The sequence below is a fragment of the Ascaphus truei genome, chromosome 4, assembly GCF_040206685.1.
Source record: "Ascaphus truei isolate aAscTru1 chromosome 4, aAscTru1.hap1, whole genome shotgun sequence".
In the NCBI taxonomy this organism is placed as follows: domain Eukaryota; kingdom Metazoa; phylum Chordata; class Amphibia; order Anura; family Ascaphidae; genus Ascaphus; species Ascaphus truei.
The window spans coordinates 166762252-166782573 of record NC_134486.1 but is presented as its reverse complement, the minus strand read 5'-3'; positions in this window follow the sequence as shown (position 1 = coordinate 166782573).

Genomic DNA, 20322 nt, shown 5'->3' with positions numbered 1-20322 from the left:
CACTGTATATGAGCTGGCGATTTCTAAGTCTGTGGTTCCGAGAGGGGGTAACCAGGCTCACTAATAAAGGTCAAGCCACTTGGATGCCAGAATGCCCTGCTTCAGCACAGACCAGAAAGGCATTGTGATAAGCGTATCCCCGGTATAGTCAGGGGTTAATGGGAGTCGTCCCCGTCCCCCCAGTATACGCCCAGAACCATGGACCCGGTACTTGTGGTTCGGACTGTCTCCAACCAGCCATAATGTTGTGAGAGTGAAATTATGTCTAAGTCCAGCTTTGGTACATTAGAAGCAACTCTGAAACTTCACCTAAGCGTTTTTCGAAGCTACTTTTTGGCTAACTTCTTATTAGAAGGTCTAGGAGATCTGAAAATGAACGTGCGCGTCTTTCACTCTTCCCGAGGTACTTAGAAGAATTTTGTGATATTTTTTATTAAAATGGTGTATAAGGGTATATATATAAATATATTTTATGCACTGTATATGAGCTGGCGATTTCTAAGTCTGTGGTTCCGAGAGGGGGTAATCAGGCTCACTAATTAAGGTCAAGCCACTTGGCTGCCAGAATGCCCTGCTTCAGCACAGACCAGAAATGCATTGTGATAAGCGTATCCCCGGTATAGTCAGGGGTTAATGGGAGTCGTCCCCGTCCCCCCAGTATACGCCCAGAACCATGGACCCGGTACTTGTGGTTCGGACTGTCTCCAACCAGCCATAATGTTGTGAGAGTGAAATTATGTCTAAGTCCAGCTTCGGTACATTAGAAGCAACTCTGAAACTTAAACTAAGCGTTTTTCGAAGCTACTTTTTGGCTAACTTCTTATAGGAAGGTCTAGGAGCTCTAAAAATGAACGTGCGCGTCTTTCACTCTTCCCGAGGGGCTTAGAAGAATTTTGTGATATTTTTTATTAAAATGGTGTATAAGGGTATATATATAAATATATTTTATGCACTGTTTATGAGCTGGCGATTTCTAAGTCTGTGGTTCCGAGAGGGGGTAATCAGGCTCACTAATTAAGGTCAAGCCACTTGGCTGCCAGAATGCCCTGCTTCAGCACAGACCAGAAATGCATTGTGATAAGCGTATCCCCGGTATAGTCAGGGGTTAATGGGAGTCGTCCCCGTCCCCCCAGTATACGCCCAGAACCATGGACCCGGTACTTGTGGTTCGGACTGTCTCCAACCAGCCATAATGTTGTGAGAGTGAAATTATGTCTAAGTCCAGCTTCGGTACATTAGAAGCAACTCTGAAACTTAACCTAAGCGTTTTTCGAAGCTACTTTTTGGCTAACTTCTTATAGGAAGGTCTAGGAGCTCTGAAAATGAACGTGCGCGTCTTTCACTCTTCCCGAGGGACTTAGAAGAATTTTGTGATATTTTTTATTAAAATGGTGTATAAGGGTATATATATAAATATATTTTATGCACTGTATATGAGCTGGCGATTTCTAAGTCTGTGGTTCCGAGAGGGGGTAACCAGGCTCACTAATAAAGGTCAAGCCACTTGGCTGCCAGAATGCCCTGCTTCAGCACAGACCGGAAAGGCATTGTAATAAGCGTATCCCCGGTATAGTCAGGGGTTAATGGGAGTCGTCCCCGTCCCCCCAGTATACGCCCAGAACCTTGGACCCGGTACTTGTGGTTCGGACTGTCTCCAACCAGCCATAATGTTGTGAGAGTGAAATTATGTCTAAGTCCAGCTTCGGTACATTAGAAGCAACTCTGAAACTTAAACTAAGCGTTTTTCGAAGCTACTTTTTGGCTAACTTCTTATAGGAAGGTCTAGGAGCTCTGAAAATGAACGTGCGCGTCTTTCACTCTTCCCGAGGGGCTTAGAAGAATTTTGTGATATTTTTTATTAAAATGGTGTATAAGGGTATATATATAAATATATTTTATGCACTGTATATGAGCTGGCGATTTCTAAGTCTGAGGTTCCGAGAGGGGGTAACCAGGCTCACTAATTAAGGTCAAGCCACTTGGCTGCCAGAATGCCCTGCTTCAGCACAGACCAGAAAGGCATTGTGATAAGCGTATCCCCGGTATAGTCAGGGGTTAATGGGAGTCCCCCCCGTCCCCCCAGTATACGCCCAGAACCATGGACCCGGTACTTGTGGTTCGGACTGTCTCCAACCAGCCATAATGTTGTGAGAGTGAAATTATGTCTAAGTCCAGCTTCGGTACATTAGAAGCAACTCTGAAACTTAAACTAAGCGTTTTTCGAAGCTACTTTTTGGCTAACTTCTTATAGGAAGGTCTAGGAGCTCTGAAAATGAACGTGCGCGTCTTTCACTCTTCCCGAGGGACTTAGAAGAATGTTGTGATATTTTTTATTAAAATGGTGTATAAGGGTATATATATAAATATATTTTATGCACTGTATATGAGCTGGCGATTTCTAAGTCTGTGGTTCCGAGAGGGGGTAACCAGGCTCACTAATTAAGGTCAAGCCACTTGGCTGCCAGAATGCCCTGCTTCAGCACAGACCAGAAAGGCATTGTGATAAGCGTATCCCCGGTATAGTCAGGGGTTAATGGGAGTCCCCCCCGTCCCCCCAGTATACGCCCAGAACCATGGACCCGGTACTTGTGGTTCGGACTGTCTCCAACCAGCCATAATGTTGTGAGAGTGAAATTATGTCTAAGTCCAGCTTTGGTACATTAGAAGCAACTCTGAAACTTAACCTAAGCGTTTTTCGAAGCTACTTTTTGGCTAACTTCTTATGGGAAGGTCTAGGAGCTCTGAAAATGAACGTGCGCGTCTTTCACTCTTCCCGAGGGACTTAGAAGAATTTTGTGATATTTTTTATTAAAATGGTGTATAAGGGTATATATATAAATATATTTTATGCACTGTATATGAGCTGGCGATTTCTAAGTCTGTGGTTCCGAGAGGGGGTAACCAGGCTCACTAATTAAGGTCAAGCCACTTGGCTGCCAGAATGCCCTGCTTCAGCACAGACCAGAAAGGCATTGTGATAAGCGTATCCCCGGTATAGTCAGGGGTTAATGGGAGTCCCCCCCGTCCCCCCAGTATACGCCCAGAAACATGGACCCGGTACTTGTGGTTCGGACTGTCTCCAACCAGCCATAATGTTGTGAGAGTGAAATTATGTCTAAGTCCAGCTTCGGTACATTAGAAGCAACTCTGAAACTTAACCTAAGCGTTTTTCGAAGCTACTTTTTGGCTAACTTCTTATAGGAAGGTCTAGGAGCTCTGAAAATGAACGTGCGCGTCTTTCACTCTTCCCGAGGGACTTAGAAGAATTTTGTGATATTTTTTATTAAAATGGTGTATAAGGGTATATATATAAATATATTTTATGCACTGTATATGAGCTGGCGATTTCTAAGTCTGTTGTTCCGAGAGGGGGTAACCAGGCTCACTAATAAAGGTCAAGGTACTTGGCTGCCAGAATGCCCTGCTTCAGCACAGACCAGAAAGGCATTGTGATAAGCGTATCCCCGGTATAGTCAGGGGTTAATGGGAGTCGTCCCTGTCCCCCCAGTATACGCCCAGAACCATGGACCCGGTACTTGTGGTTCGGACTGTCTCCAACCAGCCATAATGTTGTGAGAGTGAAATTATGTCTAAGTCCAGCTTTGGTACATTAGAAGCAACTCTGAAACTTCACCTAAGCGTTTTTCGAAGCTACTTTTTGGCTAACTTCTTATGGGAAGGTCTAGGAGCTCTGAAAATGAACGTGCGCGTCTTTCACTCTTCCCGAGGGACTTAGAAGAATTTTGTGATATTTTTTATTAAAATGGTGTATAAGGGTATATATATAAATATATTTTATGCACTGTATATGAGCTGGCGATTTCTAAGTCTGTGGTTCCGAGAGGGGGTAACCAGGCTCACTAATTAAGGTCAAGCCACTTGGCTGCCAGAATGCCCTGCTTCAGCACAGACCAGAAAGGCATTGTGATAAGCGTATCCCCGGTATAGTCAGGGGTTAATGGGAGTCCCCCCCGTCCCCCCAGTATACGCCCAGAACCATGGACCCGGTACTTGTGGTTCGGACTGTCTCCAACCAGCCATAATGTTGTGAGAGTGAAATTATGTCTAAGTCCAGCTTCGGTACATTAGAAGCAACTCTGAAACTTAACCTAAGCGTTTTTCGAAGCTAATTTTTGGCTAACTTCTTATAGGAAGGTCTAGGAGCTCTGAAAATGAACGTGCGCGTCTTTCACTCTTCCCGAGGGACTTAGAAGAATTTTGTGATATTTTTTATTAAAATGGTGTATAAGGGTATATATATAAATATATTTTATGCACTGTATATGAGCTGGCGATTTCTAAGTCTGTTGTTCCGAGAGGGGGTAACCAGGCTCACTAATAAAGGTCAAGCCACTTGGCTGCCAGAATGCCCTGCTTCAGCACAGACCGGAAAGGCATTGTAATAAGCGTATCCCCGGTATAGTCAGGGGTTAATGGGAGTCGTCCCCGTCCCCCCAGTATACGCCCAGAACCTTGGACCCGGTACTTGTGGTTCGGACTGTCTCCAACCAGCCATAATGTTGTGAGAGTGAAATTATGTCTAAGTCCAGCTTCGGTACATTAGAAGCAACTCTGAAACTTAAACTAAGCGTTTTTCGAAGCAACTTTTTGGCTAACTTCTTATAGGAAGGTCTAGGAGCTTTGAAAATGAACGTGCGCGTCTTTCACTCTTCCCGAGGGACTTAGAAGAATTTTGTGATATTTTTTATTAAAATGGTGTATAAGGGTATATATATAAATATATTTTATGCACTGTATATGAGCTGGCGATTTCTAAGTCTGTGGTTCCGAGAGGGGGTAACCAGGCTCACTAATTAAGGTCAAGCCACTTGGCTGCCAGAATGCCCTGCTTCAGCACAGACCAGAAAGGCATTGTGATAAGCGTATCCCCGGTATAGTCAGGGGTTAATGGGAGTCCCCCCCGTCCCCCCAGTATACGCCCAGAACCATGGACCCGGTACTTGTGGTTCGGACTGTCTCCAACCAGCCATAATGTTGTGAGAGTGAAATTATGTCTAAGTCCAGCTTCGGTACATTAGAAGCAACTCTGAAACTTAAACTAAGCGTTTTTCGAAGCTACTTTTTGGCTAACTTCTTATAGGAAGGTCTAGGAGCTCTGAAAATGAACGTGCGCGTCTTTCACTCTTCCCGAGGGACTTAGAAGAATTTTGTGATATTTTTTATTAAAATGGTGTATAAGGGTATATATATAAATATATTTTATGCACTGTATATGAGCTGGCGATTTCTAAGTCTGTGGTTCCGAGAGGGGGTAACCAGGCTCACTAATTAAGGTCAAGCCACTTGGCTGCCAGAATGCCCTGCTTCAGCACAGACCAGAAAGGCATTGTGATAAGCGTATCCCCGGTATAGTCAGGGGTTAATGGGAGTCCCCCCCGTCCCCCCAGTATACGCCCAGAACCATGGACCCGGTACTTGTGGTTCGGACTGTCTCCAACCAGCCATAATGTTGTGAGAGTGAAATTATGTCTAAGTCCAGCTTCGGTACATTAGAAGCAACTCTGAAACTTAACCTAAGCGTTTTTCGAAGCTAATTTTTGGCTAACTTCTTATAGGAAGGTCTAGGAGCTCTGAAAATGAACGTGCGCGTCTTTCACTCTTCCCGAGGGACTTAGAAGAATTTTGTGATATTTTTTTATTAAAATGGTGTATAAGGGTATATATATAAATATATTTTATGCACTGTATATGAGCTGGCGATTTCTAAGTCTGTTGTTCCGAGAGGGGGTAACCAGGCTCACTAATAAAGGTCAAGCCACTTGGCTGCCAGAATGCCCTGCTTCAGCACAGACCGGAAAGGCATTGTAATAAGCGTATCCCCGGTATAGTCAGGGGTTAATGGGAGTCGTCCCCGTCCCCCCAGTATACGCCCAGAACCTTGGACCCGGTACTTGTGGTTCGGACTGTCTCCAACCAGCCATAATGTTGTGAGAGTGAAATTATGTCTAAGTCCAGCTTCGGTACATTAGAAGCAACTCTGAAACTTAAACTAAGCGTTTTTCGAAGCAACTTTTTGGCTAACTTCTTATAGGAAGGTCTAGGAGCTCTGAAAATGAACGTGCGCGTCTTTCACTCTTCCCGAGGGACTTAGAAGAATTTTGTGATATTTTTTATTAAAATGGTGTATAAGGGTATATATATAAATATATTTTATGCACTGTATATGAGCTGGCGATTTCTAAGTCTGTGGTTCCGAGAGGGGGTAACCAGGCTCACTAATTAAGGTCAAGCCACTTGGCTGCCAGAATGCCCTGCTTCAGCACAGACCAGAAAGGCATTGTGATAAGCGTATCCCCGGTATAGTCAGGGGTTAATGGGAGTCCCCCCCGTCCCCCCAGTATACGCCCAGAACCATGGACCCGGTACTTGTGGTTCGGACTGTCTCCAACCAGCCATAATGTTGTGAGAGTGAAATTATGTCTAAGTCCAGCTTCGGTACATTAGAAGCAACTCTGAAACTTAAACTAAGCGTTTTTCGAAGCTACTTTTTGGCTAACTTCTTATAGGAAGGTCTAGGAGCTCTGAAAATGAACGTGCGCGTCTTTCACTCTTCCCGAGGGACTTAGAAGAATGTTGTGATATTTTTTATTAAAATGGTGTATAAGGGTATATATATAAATATATTTTATGCACTGTATATGAGCTGGCGATTTCTAAGTCTGTGGTTCCGAGAGGGGGTAACCAGGCTCACTAATTAAGGTCAAGCCACTTGGCTGCCAGAATGCCCTGCTTCAGCACAGACCAGAAAGGCATTGTGATAAGCGTATCCCCGGTATAGTCAGGGGTTAATGGGAGTCCCCCCCGTCCCCCCAGTATACGCCCAGAACCATGGACCCGGTACTTGTGGTTCGGACTGTCTCCAACCAGCCATAATGTTGTGAGAGTGAAATTATGTCTAAGTCCAGCTTTGGTACATTAGAAGCAACTCTGAAACTTAACCTAAGCGTTTTTCGAAGCTACTTTTTGGCTAACTTCTTATGGGAAGGTCTAGGAGCTCTGAAAATGAACGTGCGCGTCTTTCACTCTTCCCGAGGGACTTAGAAGAATTTTGTGATATTTTTTATTAAAATGGTGTATAAGGGTATATATATAAATATATTTTATGCACTGTATATGAGCTGGCGATTTCTAAGTCTGTGGTTCCGAGAGGGGGTAACCAGGCTCACTAATTAAGGTCAAGCCACTTGGCTGCCAGAATGCCCTGCTTCAGCACAGACCAGAAAGGCATTGTGATAAGCGTATCCCCGGTATAGTCAGGGGTTAATGGGAGTCCCCCCCGTCCCCCCAGTATACGCCCAGAAACATGGACCCGGTACTTGTGGTTCGGACTGTCTCCAACCAGCCATAATGTTGTGAGAGTGAAATTATGTCTAAGTCCAGCTTCGGTACATTAGAAGCAACTCTGAAACTTAACCTAAGCGTTTTTCGAAGCTACTTTTTGGCTAACTTCTTATAGGAAGGTCTAGGAGCTCTGAAAATGAACGTGCGCGTCTTTCACTCTTCCCGAGGGACTTAGAAGAATTTTGTGATATTTTTTATTAAAATGGTGTATAAGGGTATATATATAAATATATTTTATGCACTGTATATGAGCTGGCGATTTCTAAGTCTGTTGTTCCGAGAGGGGGTAACCAGGCTCACTAATAAAGGTCAAGGTACTTGGCTGCCAGAATGCCCTGCTTCAGCACAGACCAGAAAGGCATTGTGATAAGCGTATCCCCGGTATAGTCAGGGGTTAATGGGAGTCGTCCCTGTCCCCCCAGTATACGCCCAGAACCATGGACCCGGTACTTGTGGTTCGGACTGTCTCCAACCAGCCATAATGTTGTGAGAGTGAAATTATGTCTAAGTCCAGCTTTGGTACATTAGAAGCAACTCTGAAACTTCACCTAAGCGTTTTTCGAAGCTACTTTTTGGCTAACTTCTTATGGGAAGGTCTAGGAGCTCTGAAAATGAACGTGCGCGTCTTTCACTCTTCCCGAGGGACTTAGAAGAATTTTGTGATATTTTTTATTAAAATGGTGTATAAGGGTATATATATAAATATATTTTATGCACTGTATATGAGCTGGCGATTTCTAAGTCTGTGGTTCCGAGAGGGGGTAACCAGGCTCACTAATTAAGGTCAAGCCACTTGGCTGCCAGAATGCCCTGCTTCAGCACAGACCAGAAAGGCATTGTGATAAGCGTATCCCCGGTATAGTCAGGGGTTAATGGGAGTCCCCCCCGTCCCCCCAGTATACGCCCAGAACCATGGACCCGGTACTTGTGGTTCGGACTGTCTCCAACCAGCCATAATGTTGTGAGAGTGAAATTATGTCTAAGTCCAGCTTCGGTACATTAGAAGCAACTCTGAAACTTAACCTAAGCGTTTTTCGAAGCTAATTTTTGGCTAACTTCTTATAGGAAGGTCTAGGAGCTCTGAAAATGAACGTGCGCGTCTTTCACTCTTCCCGAGGGACTTAGAAGAATTTTGTGATATTTTTTTATTAAAATGGTGTATAAGGGTATATATATAAATATATTTTATGCACTGTATATGAGCTGGCGATTTCTAAGTCTGTTGTTCCGAGAGGGGGTAACCAGGCTCACTAATAAAGGTCAAGCCACTTGGCTGCCAGAATGCCCTGCTTCAGCACAGACCGGAAAGGCATTGTAATAAGCGTATCCCCGGTATAGTCAGGGGTTAATGGGAGTCGTCCCCGTCCCCCCAGTATACGCCCAGAACCTTGGACCCGGTACTTGTGGTTCGGACTGTCTCCAACCAGCCATAATGTTGTGAGAGTGAAATTATGTCTAAGTCCAGCTTCGGTACATTAGAAGCAACTCTGAAACTTAAACTAAGCGTTTTTCGAAGCAACTTTTTGGCTAACTTCTTATAGGAAGGTCTAGGAGCTCTGAAAATGAACGTGCGCGTCTTTCACTCTTCCCGAGGGACTTAGAAGAATTTTGTGATATTTTTTATTAAAATGGTGTATAAGGGTATATATATAAATATATTTTATGCACTGTATATGAGCTGGCGATTTCTAAGTCTGTGGTTCCGAGAGGGGGTAACCAGGCTCACTAATTAAGGTCAAGCCACTTGGCTGCCAGAATGCCCTGCTTCAGCACAGACCAGAAAGGCATTGTGATAAGCGTATCCCCGGTATAGTCAGGGGTTAATGGGAGTCCCCCCCGTCCCCCCAGTATACGCCCAGAACCATGGACCCGGTACTTGTGGTTCGGACTGTCTCCAACCAGCCATAATGTTGTGAGAGTGAAATTATGTCTAAGTCCAGCTTCGGTACATTAGAAGCAACTCTGAAACTTAAACTAAGCGTTTTTCGAAGCTACTTTTTGGCTAACTTCTTATAGGAAGGTCTAGGAGCTCTGAAAATGAACGTGCGCGTCTTTCACTCTTCCCGAGGGACTTAGAAGAATGTTGTGATATTTTTTATTAAAATGGTGTATAAGGGTATATATATAAATATATTTTATGCACTGTATATGAGCTGGCGATTTCTAAGTCTGTGGTTCCGAGAGGGGGTAACCAGGCTCACTAATTAAGGTCAAGCCACTTGGCTGCCAGAATGCCCTGCTTCAGCACAGACCAGAAAGGCATTGTGATAAGCGTATCCCCGGTATAGTCAGGGGTTAATGGGAGTCCCCCCCGTCCCCCCAGTATACGCCCAGAACCATGGACCCGGTACTTGTGGTTCGGACTGTCTCCAACCAGCCATAATGTTGTGAGAGTGAAATTATGTCTAAGTCCAGCTTTGGTACATTAGAAGCAACTCTGAAACTTAACCTAAGCGTTTTTCGAAGCTACTTTTTGGCTAACTTCTTATGGGAAGGTCTAGGAGCTCTGAAAATGAACGTGCGCGTCTTTCACTCTTCCCGAGGGACTTAGAAGAATTTTGTGATATTTTTTATTAAAATGGTGTATAAGGGTATATATATAAATATATTTTATGCACTGTATATGAGCTGGCGATTTCTAAGTCTGTGGTTCCGAGAGGGGGTAACCAGGCTCACTAATTAAGGTCAAGCCACTTGGCTGCCAGAATGCCCTGCTTCAGCACAGACCAGAAAGGCATTGTGATAAGCGTATCCCCGGTATAGTCAGGGGTTAATGGGAGTCCCCCCCGTCCCCCCAGTATACGCCCAGAAACATGGACCCGGTACTTGTGGTTCGGACTGTCTCCAACCAGCCATAATGTTGTGAGAGTGAAATTATGTCTAAGTCCAGCTTCGGTACATTAGAAGCAACTCTGAAACTTAACCTAAGCGTTTTTCGAAGCTACTTTTTGGCTAACTTCTTATAGGAAGGTCTAGGAGCTCTGAAAATGAACGTGCGCGTCTTTCACTCTTCCCGAGGGACTTAGAAGAATTTTGTGATATTTTTTATTAAAATGGTGTATAAGGGTATATATATAAATATATTTTATGCACTGTATATGAGCTGGCGATTTCTAAGTCTGTTGTTCCGAGAGGGGGTAACCAGGCTCACTAATAAAGGTCAAGGTACTTGGCTGCCAGAATGCCCTGCTTCAGCACAGACCAGAAAGGCATTGTGATAAGCGTATCCCCGGTATAGTCAGGGGTTAATGGGAGTCGTCCCTGTCCCCCCAGTATACGCCCAGAACCATGGACCCGGTACTTGTGGTTCGGACTGTCTCCAACCAGCCATAATGTTGTGAGAGTGAAATTATGTCTAAGTCCAGCTTTGGTACATTAGAAGCAACTCTGAAACTTCACCTAAGCGTTTTTCGAAGCTACTTTTTGGCTAACTTCTTATGGGAAGGTCTAGGAGCTCTGAAAATGAACGTGCGCGTCTTTCACTCTTCCCGAGGGACTTAGAAGAATTTTGTGATATTTTTTATTAAAATGGTGTATAAGGGTATATATATAAATATATTTTATGCACTGTATATGAGCTGGCGATTTCTAAGTCTGTGGTTCCGAGAGGGGGTAACCAGGCTCACTAATTAAGGTCAAGCCACTTGGCTGCCAGAATGCCCTGCTTCAGCACAGACCAGAAAGGCATTGTGATAAGCGTATCCCCGGTATAGTCAGGGGTTAATGGGAGTCCCCCCCGTCCCCCCAGTATACGCCCAGAACCATGGACCCGGTACTTGTGGTTCGGACTGTCTCCAACCAGCCATAATGTTGTGAGAGTGAAATTATGTCTAAGTCCAGCTTCGGTACATTAGAAGCAACTCTGAAACTTAACCTAAGCGTTTTTCGAAGCTAATTTTTGGCTAACTTCTTATAGGAAGGTCTAGGAGCTCTGAAAATGAACGTGCGCGTCTTTCACTCTTCCCGAGGGACTTAGAAGAATTTTGTGATATTTTTTATTAAAATGGTGTATAAGGGTATATATATAAATATATTTTATGCACTGTATATGAGCTGGCGATTTCTAAGTCTGTTGTTCCGAGAGGGGGTAACCAGGCTCACTAATAAAGGTCAAGCCACTTGGCTGCCAGAATGCCCTGCTTCAGCACAGACCGGAAAGGCATTGTAATAAGCGTATCCCCGGTATAGTCAGGGGTTAATGGGAGTCGTCCCCGTCCCCCCAGTATACGCCCAGAACCTTGGACCCGGTACTTGTGGTTCGGACTGTCTCCAACCAGCCATAATGTTGTGAGAGTGAAATTATGTCTAAGTCCAGCTTCGGTACATTAGAAGCAACTCTGAAACTTAAACTAAGCGTTTTTCGAAGCAACTTTTTGGCTAACTTCTTATAGGAAGGTCTAGGAGCTCTGAAAATGAACGTGCGCGTCTTTCACTCTTCCCGAGGGACTTAGAAGAATTTTGTGATATTTTTTATTAAAATGGTGTATAAGGGTATATATATAAATATATTTTATGCACTGTATATGAGCTGGCGATTTCTAAGTCTGTGGTTCCGAGAGGGGGTAACCAGGCTCACTAATTAAGGTCAAGCCACTTGGCTGCCAGAATGCCCTGCTTCAGCACAGACCAGAAAGGCATTGTGATAAGCGTATCCCCGGTATAGTCAGGGGTTAATGGGAGTCCCCCCCGTCCCCCCAGTATACGCCCAGAACCATGGACCCGGTACTTGTGGTTCGGACTGTCTCCAACCAGCCATAATGTTGTGAGAGTGAAATTATGTCTAAGTCCAGCTTCGGTACATTAGAAGCAACTCTGAAACTTAAACTAAGCGTTTTTCGAAGCTACTTTTTGGCTAACTTCTTATAGGAAGGTCTAGGAGCTCTGAAAATGAACGTGCGCGTCTTTCACTCTTCCCGAGGGACTTAGAAGAATTTTGTGATATTTTTTATTAAAATGGTGTATAAGGGTATATATATAAATATATTTTATGCACTGTATATGAGCTGGCGATTTCTAAGTCTGTGGTTCCGAGAGGGGGTAACCAGGCTCACTAATTAAGGTCAAGCCACTTGGCTGCCAGAATGCCCTGCTTCAGCACAGACCAGAAAGGCATTGTGATAAGCGTATCCCCGGTATAGTCAGGGGTTAATGGGAGTCCCCCCCGTCCCCCCAGTATACGCCCAGAACCATGGACCCGGTACTTGTGGTTCGGACTGTCTCCAACCAGCCATAATGTTGTGAGAGTGAAATTATGTCTAAGTCCAGCTTCGGTACATTAGAAGCAACTCTGAAACTTAACCTAAGCGTTTTTCGAAGCTAATTTTTGGCTAACTTCTTATAGGAAGGTCTAGGAGCTCTGAAAATGAACGTGCGCGTCTTTCACTCTTCCCGAGGGACTTAGAAGAATTTTGTGATATTTTTTTATTAAAATGGTGTATAAGGGTATATATATAAATATATTTTATGCACTGTATATGAGCTGGCGATTTCTAAGTCTGTTGTTCCGAGAGGGGGTAACCAGGCTCACTAATAAAGGTCAAGCCACTTGGCTGCCAGAATGCCCTGCTTCAGCACAGACCGGAAAGGCATTGTAATAAGCGTATCCCCGGTATAGTCAGGGGTTAATGGGAGTCGTCCCCGTCCCCCCAGTATACGCCCAGAACCTTGGACCCGGTACTTGTGGTTCGGACTGTCTCCAACCAGCCATAATGTTGTGAGAGTGAAATTATGTCTAAGTCCAGCTTCGGTACATTAGAAGCAACTCTGAAACTTAAACTAAGCGTTTTTCGAAGCAACTTTTTGGCTAACTTCTTATAGGAAGGTCTAGGAGCTCTGAAAATGAACGTGCGCGTCTTTCACTCTTCCCGAGGGACTTAGAAGAATTTTGTGATATTTTTTATTAAAATGGTGTATAAGGGTATATATATAAATATATTTTATGCACTGTATATGAGCTGGCGATTTCTAAGTCTGTGGTTCCGAGAGGGGGTAACCAGGCTCACTAATTAAGGTCAAGCCACTTGGCTGCCAGAATGCCCTGCTTCAGCACAGACCAGAAAGGCATTGTGATAAGCGTATCCCCGGTATAGTCAGGGGTTAATGGGAGTCCCCCCCGTCCCCCCAGTATACGCCCAGAACCATGGACCCGGTACTTGTGGTTCGGACTGTCTCCAACCAGCCATAATGTTGTGAGAGTGAAATTATGTCTAAGTCCAGCTTCGGTACATTAGAAGCAACTCTGAAACTTAACCTAAGCGTTTTTCGAAGCTAATTTTTGGCTAACTTCTTATAGGAAGGTCTAGGAGCTCTGAAAATGAACGTGCGCGTCTTTCACTCTTCCCGAGGGACTTAGAAGAATTTTGTGATATTTTTTATTAAAATGGTGTATAAGGGTATATATATAAATATATTTTATGCACTGTATATGAGCTGGCGATTTCTAAGTCTGTGGTTCCGAGAGGGGGTAACCAGGCTCACTAATTAAGGTCAAGCCACTTGGCTGCCAGAATGCCCTGCTTCAGCACAGACCAGAAAGGCATTGTGATAAGCGTATCCCCGGTATAGTCAGGGGTTAATGGGAGTCCCCCCCGTCCCCCCAGTATACGCCCAGAACCATGGACCCGGTACTTGTGGTTCGGACTGTCTCCAACCAGCCATAATGTTGTGAGAGTGAAATTATGTCTAAGTCCAGCTTTGGTACATTAGAAGCAACTCTGAAACTTAACCTAAGCGTTTTTCGAAGCTACTTTTTGGCTAACTTCTTATGGGAAGGTCTAGGAGCTCTGAAAATGAACGTGCGCGTCTTTCACTCTTCCCGAGGGACTTAGAAGAATTTTGTGATATTTTTTATTAAAATGGTGTATAAGGGTATATATATAAATATATTTTATGCACTGTATATGAGCTGGCGATTTCTAAGTCTGTGGTTCCGAGAGGGGGTAACCAGGCTCACTAATTAAGGTCAAGCCACTTGGCTGCCAGAATGCCCTGCTTCAGCACAGACCAGAAAGGCATTGTGATAAGCGTATCCCCGGTATAGTCAGGGGTTAATGGGAGTCCCCCCCGTCCCCCCAGTATACGCCCAGAAACATGGACCCGGTACTTGTGGTTCGGACTGTCTCCAACCAGCCATAATGTTGTGAGAGTGAAATTATGTCTAAGTCCAGCTTCGGTACATTAGAAGCAACTCTGAAACTTAACCTAAGCGTTTTTCGAAGCTACTTTTTGGCTAACTTCTTATAGGAAGGTCTAGGAGCTCTGAAAATGAACGTGCGCGTCTTTCACTCTTCCCGAGGGACTTAGAAGAATTTTGTGATATTTTTTATTAAAATGGTGTATAAGGGTATATATATAAATATATTTTATGCACTGTATATGAGCTGGCGATTTCTAAGTCTGTTGTTCCGAGAGGGGGTAACCAGGCTCACTAATAAAGGTCAAGGTACTTGGCTGCCAGAATGCCCTGCTTCAGCACAGACCAGAAAGGCATTGTGATAAGCGTATCCCCGGTATAGTCAGGGGTTAATGGGAGTCGTCCCTGTCCCCCCAGTATACGCCCAGAACCATGGACCCGGTACTTGTGGTTCGGACTGTCTCCAACCAGCCATAATGTTGTGAGAGTGAAATTATGTCTAAGTCCAGCTTTGGTACATTAGAAGCAACTCTGAAACTTCACCTAAGCGTTTTTCGAAGCTACTTTTTGGCTAACTTCTTATGGGAAGGTCTAGGAGCTCTGAAAATGAACGTGCGCGTCTTTCACTCTTCCCGAGGGACTTAGAAGAATTTTGTGATATTTTTTATTAAAATGGTGTATAAGGGTATATATATAAATATATTTTATGCACTGTATATGAGCTGGCGATTTCTAAGTCTGTGGTTCCGAGAGGGGGTAACCAGGCTCACTAATTAAGGTCAAGCCACTTGGCTGCCAGAATGCCCTGCTTCAGCACAGACCAGAAAGGCATTGTGATAAGCGTATCCCCGGTATAGTCAGGGGTTAATGGGAGTCCCCCCCGTCCCCCCAGTATACGCCCAGAACCATGGACCCGGTACTTGTGGTTCGGACTGTCTCCAACCAGCCATAATGTTGTGAGAGTGAAATTATGTCTAAGTCCAGCTTTGGTACATTAGAAGCAACTCTGAAACTTAACCTAAGCGTTTTTCGAAGCTACTTTTTGGCTAACTTCTTATGGGAAGGTCTAGGAGCTCTGAAAATGAACGTGCGCGTCTTTCACTCTTCCCGAGGGACTTAGAAGAATTTTGTGATATTTTTTATTAAAATGGTGTATAAGGGTATATATATAAATATATTTTATGCACTGTATATGAGCTGGCGATTTCTAAGTCTGTGGTTCCGAGAGGGGGTAACCAGGCTCACTAATTAAGGTCAAGCCACTTGGCTGCCAGAATGCCCTGCTTCAGCACAGACCAGAAAGGCATTGTGATAAGCGTATCCCCGGTATAGTCAGGGGTTAATGGGAGTCCCCCCCGTCCCCCCAGTATACGCCCAGAAACATGGACCCGGTACTTGTGGTTCGGACTGTCTCCAACCAGCCATAATGTTGTGAGAGTGAAATTATGTCTAAGTCCAGCTTCGGTACATTAGAAGCAACTCTGAAACTTAACCTAAGCGTTTTTCGAAGCTACTTTTTGGCTAACTTCTTATAGGAAGGTCTAGGAGCTCTGAAAATGAACGTGCGCGTCTTTCACTCTTCCCGAGGGACTTAGAAGAATTTTGTGATATTTTTTATTAAAATGGTGTATAAGGGTATATATATAAATATATTTTATGCACTGTATATGAGCTGGCGATTTCTAAGTCTGTTGTTCCGAGAGGGGGTAACCAGGCTCACTAATAAAGGTCAAGGTACTTGGCTGCCAGAATGCCCTGCTTCAGCACAGACCAGAAAGGCATTGTGATAAGCGTATCCCCGGTATAGTCAGGGGTTAATGGGAGTCGTCCCTGTCCCCCCAGTATACGCCCAGAACCATGGACCCGGTACTTGTGGTTCGGACTGTCTCCAACCAGCCATAATGTTGTGAGAGTGAAATTATGTCTAAGTCCAGCTTTGGTACATTAGAAGCAACTCTGAAACTTCACCTAAGCGTTTTTCGAAGCTACTTTTTGGCTAACTTCTTATGGGAAGGTCTAGGAGCTCTGAAAATGAACGTGCGCGTCTTTCACTCTTCCCGAGGGACTTAGAAGAATTTTGTGATATTTTTTATTAAAATGGTGTATAAGGGTATATATATAAATATATTTTATGCACTGTATATGAGCTGGCGATTTCTAAGTCTGTGGTTCCGAGAGGGGGTAACCAGGCTCACTAATTAAGGTCAAGCCACTTGGCTGCCAGAATGCCCTGCTTCAGCACAGACCAGAAAGGCATTGTGATAAGCGTATCCCCGGTATAGTCAGGGGTTAATGGGAGTCCCCCCCGTCCCCCCAGTATACGCCCAGAACCATGGACCCGGTACTTGTGGTTCGGACTGTCTCCAACCAGCCATAATGTTGTGAGAGTGAAATTATGTCTAAGTCCAGCTTCGGTACATTAGAAGCAACTCTGAAACTTAACCTAAGCGTTTTTCGAAGCTAATTTTTGGCTAACTTCTTATAGGAAGGTCTAGGAGCTCTGAAAATGAACGTGCGCGTCTTTCACTCTTCCCGAGGGACTTAGAAGAATTTTGTGATATTTTTTATTAAAATGGTGTATAAGGGTATATATATAAATATATTTTATGCACTGTATATGAGCTGGCGATTTCTAAGTCTGTTGTTCCGAGAGGGGGTAACCAGGCTCACTAATAAAGGTCAAGCCACTTGGCTGCCAGAATGCCCTGCTTCAGCACAGACCGGAAAGGCATTGTAATAAGCGTATCCCCGGTATAGTCAGGGGTTAATGGGAGTCGTCCCCGTCCCCCCAGTATACGCCCAGAACCTTGGACCCGGTACTTGTGGTTCGGACTGTCTCCAACCAGCCATAATGTTGTGAGAGTGAAATTATGTCTAAGTCCAGCTTCGGTACATTAGAAGCAACTCTGAAACTTAAACTAAGCGTTTTTCGAAGCAACTTTTTGGCTAACTTCTTATAGGAAGGTCTAGGAGCTCTGAAAATGAACGTGCGCGTCTTTCACTCTTCCCGAGGGACTTAGAAGAATTTTGTGATATTTTTTATTAAAATGGTGTATAAGGGTATATATATAAATATATTTTATGCACTGTATATGAGCTGGCGATTTCTAAGTCTGTGGTTCCGAGAGGGGGTAACCAGGCTCACTAATTAAGGTCAAGCCACTTGGCTGCCAGAATGCCCTGCTTCAGCACAGACCAGAAAGGCATTGTGATAAGCGTATCCCCGGTATAGTCAGGGGTTAATGGGAGTCCCCCCCGTCCCCCCAGTATACGCCCAGAACCATGGACCCGGTACTTGTGGTTCGGACTGTCTCCAACCAGCCATAATGTTGTGAGAGTGAAATTATGTCTAAGTCCAGCTTCGGTACATTAGAAGCAACTCTGAAACTTAAACTAAGCGTTTTTCGAAGCTACTTTTTGGCTAACTTCTTATAGGAAGGTCTAGGAGCTCTGAAAATGAACGTGCGCGTCTTTCACTCTTCCCGAGGGACTTAGAAGAATTTTGTGATATTTTTTATTAAAATGGTGTATAAGGGTATATATATAAATATATTTTATGCACTGTATATGAGCTGGCGATTTCTAAGTCTGTTGTTCCGAGAGGGGGTAACCAGGCTCACTAATAAAGGTCAAGCCACTTGGATGCCAGAATGCCCTGCTTCAGCACAGACCAGAAAGGCATTGTGATAAGCGTATCCCCGGTATAGTCAGGGGTTAATGGGAGTCGTCCCCGTCCCCCCAGTATACGCCCAGAACCATGGACCCGGTACTTGTGGTTCGGACTGTCTCCAACCAGCCATAATGTTGTGAGAGTGAAATTATGTCTAAGTCCAGCTTTGGTACATTAGAAGCAACTCTGAAACTTCACCTAAGCGTTTTTCGAAGCTACTTTTTGGCTAACTTCTTATTAGAAGGTCTAGGAGCTCTGAAAATGAACGTGCGCGTCTTTCACTCTTCCCGAGGTACTTAGAAGAATTTTGTGATATTTTTTATTAAAATGGTGTATAAGGGTATATATATAAATATATTTTATGCACTGTATATGAGCTGGCGATTTCTAAGTCTGTGGTTCCGAGAGGGGGTAATCAGGCTCACTAATTAAGGTCAAGCCACTTGGCTGCCAGAATGCCCTGCTTCAGCACAGACCAGAAATGCATTGTGATAAGCGTATCCCCGGTATAGTCAGGGGTTAATGGGAGTCGTCCCCGTCCCCCCAGTATACGCCCAGAACCATGGACCCGGTACTTGTGGTTCGGACTGTCTCCAACCAGCCATAATGTTGTGAGAGTGAAATTATGTCTAAGTCCAGCTTCGGTACATTAGAAGCAACTCTGAAACTTAACCTAAGCGTTTTTCGAAGCTACTTTTTGGCTAACTTCTTATAGCAAGGTCTAGGAGCTTTGAAAATGAACGTGCGCGTCTTTCACTCTTCCCGAGGGACTTAGAAGAATTTTGTGATATTTTTTATTAAAATGGTGTATAAGGGTATATATATAAATATATTTTATGCACTGTATATGAGCTGGCGATTTCTAAGTCTGTGGTTCCGAGAGGGGGTAACCAGGCTCACTAATAAAGGTCAAGCCACTTGGATGCCAGAATGCCCTGCTTCAGCACAGACCAGAAAGGCATTGTGATAAGCGTATCCCCGGTATAGTCAGGGGTTAATGGGAGTCGTCCCCGTCCCCCCAGTATACGCCCAGAACCATGGACCCGGTACTTGTGGTTCGGACTGTCTCCAACCAGCCATAATGTTGTGAGAGTGAAATTATGTCTAAGTCCAGCTTTGGTACATTAGAAGCAACTCTGAAACTTCACCTAAGCGTTTTTCGAAGCTACTTTTTGGCTAACTTCTTATTAGAAGGTCTAGGAGATCTGAAAATGAACGTGCGCGTCTTTCACTCTTCCCGAGGTACTTAGAAGAATTTTGTGATATTTTTTATTAAAATGGTGTTTAAGGGTATATATATAAATATATTTTATGCACTGTATATGAGCTGGCGATTTCTAAGTCTGTGGTTCCGAGAGGGGGTAATCAGGCTCACTAATTAAGGTCAAGCCACTTGGCTGCCAGAATGCCCTGCTTCAGCACAGACCAGAAATGCATTGTGATAAGCGTATCCCCGGTATAGTCAGGGGTTAATGGGAGTCGTCCCCGTCCCCCCAGTATACGCCCAGAACCATGGACCCGGTACTTGTGGTTCGGACTGTCTCCAACCAGCCATAATGTTGTGAGAGTGAAATTATGTCTAAGTCCAGCTTCGGTACATTAGAAGCAACTCTGAAACTTAACCTAAGCGTTTTTCGAAGCTACTTTTTGGCTAACTTCTTATAGGAAGGTCTAGGAGCTCTGAAAATGAACGTGCGCGTCTTTCACTCTTCCCGAGGGACTTAGAAGAATTTTGTGATATTTTTTATTAAAATGGTGTATAAGGGTATATATATAAATATATTTTATGCACTGTATATGAGCTGGCGATTTCTAAGTCTGTGGTTCCGAGAGGGGGTAACCAGGCTCACTAATAAAGGTCAAGCCACTTGGCTGCCAGAATGCCCTGCTTCAGCACAGACCGGAAAGGCATTGTAATAAGCGTATCCCCGGTATAGTCAGGGGTTAATGGGAGTCGTCCCCGTCCCCCCAGTATACGCCCAGAACCTTGGACCCGGTACTTGTGGTTCGGACTGTCTCCAACCAGCCATAATGTTGTGAGAGTGAAATTATGTCTAAGTCCAGCTTCGGTACATTAGAAGCAACTCTGAAACTTAAACTAAGCGTTTTTCGAAGCTACTTTTTGGCTAACTTCTTATAGGAAGGTCTAGGAGCTCTG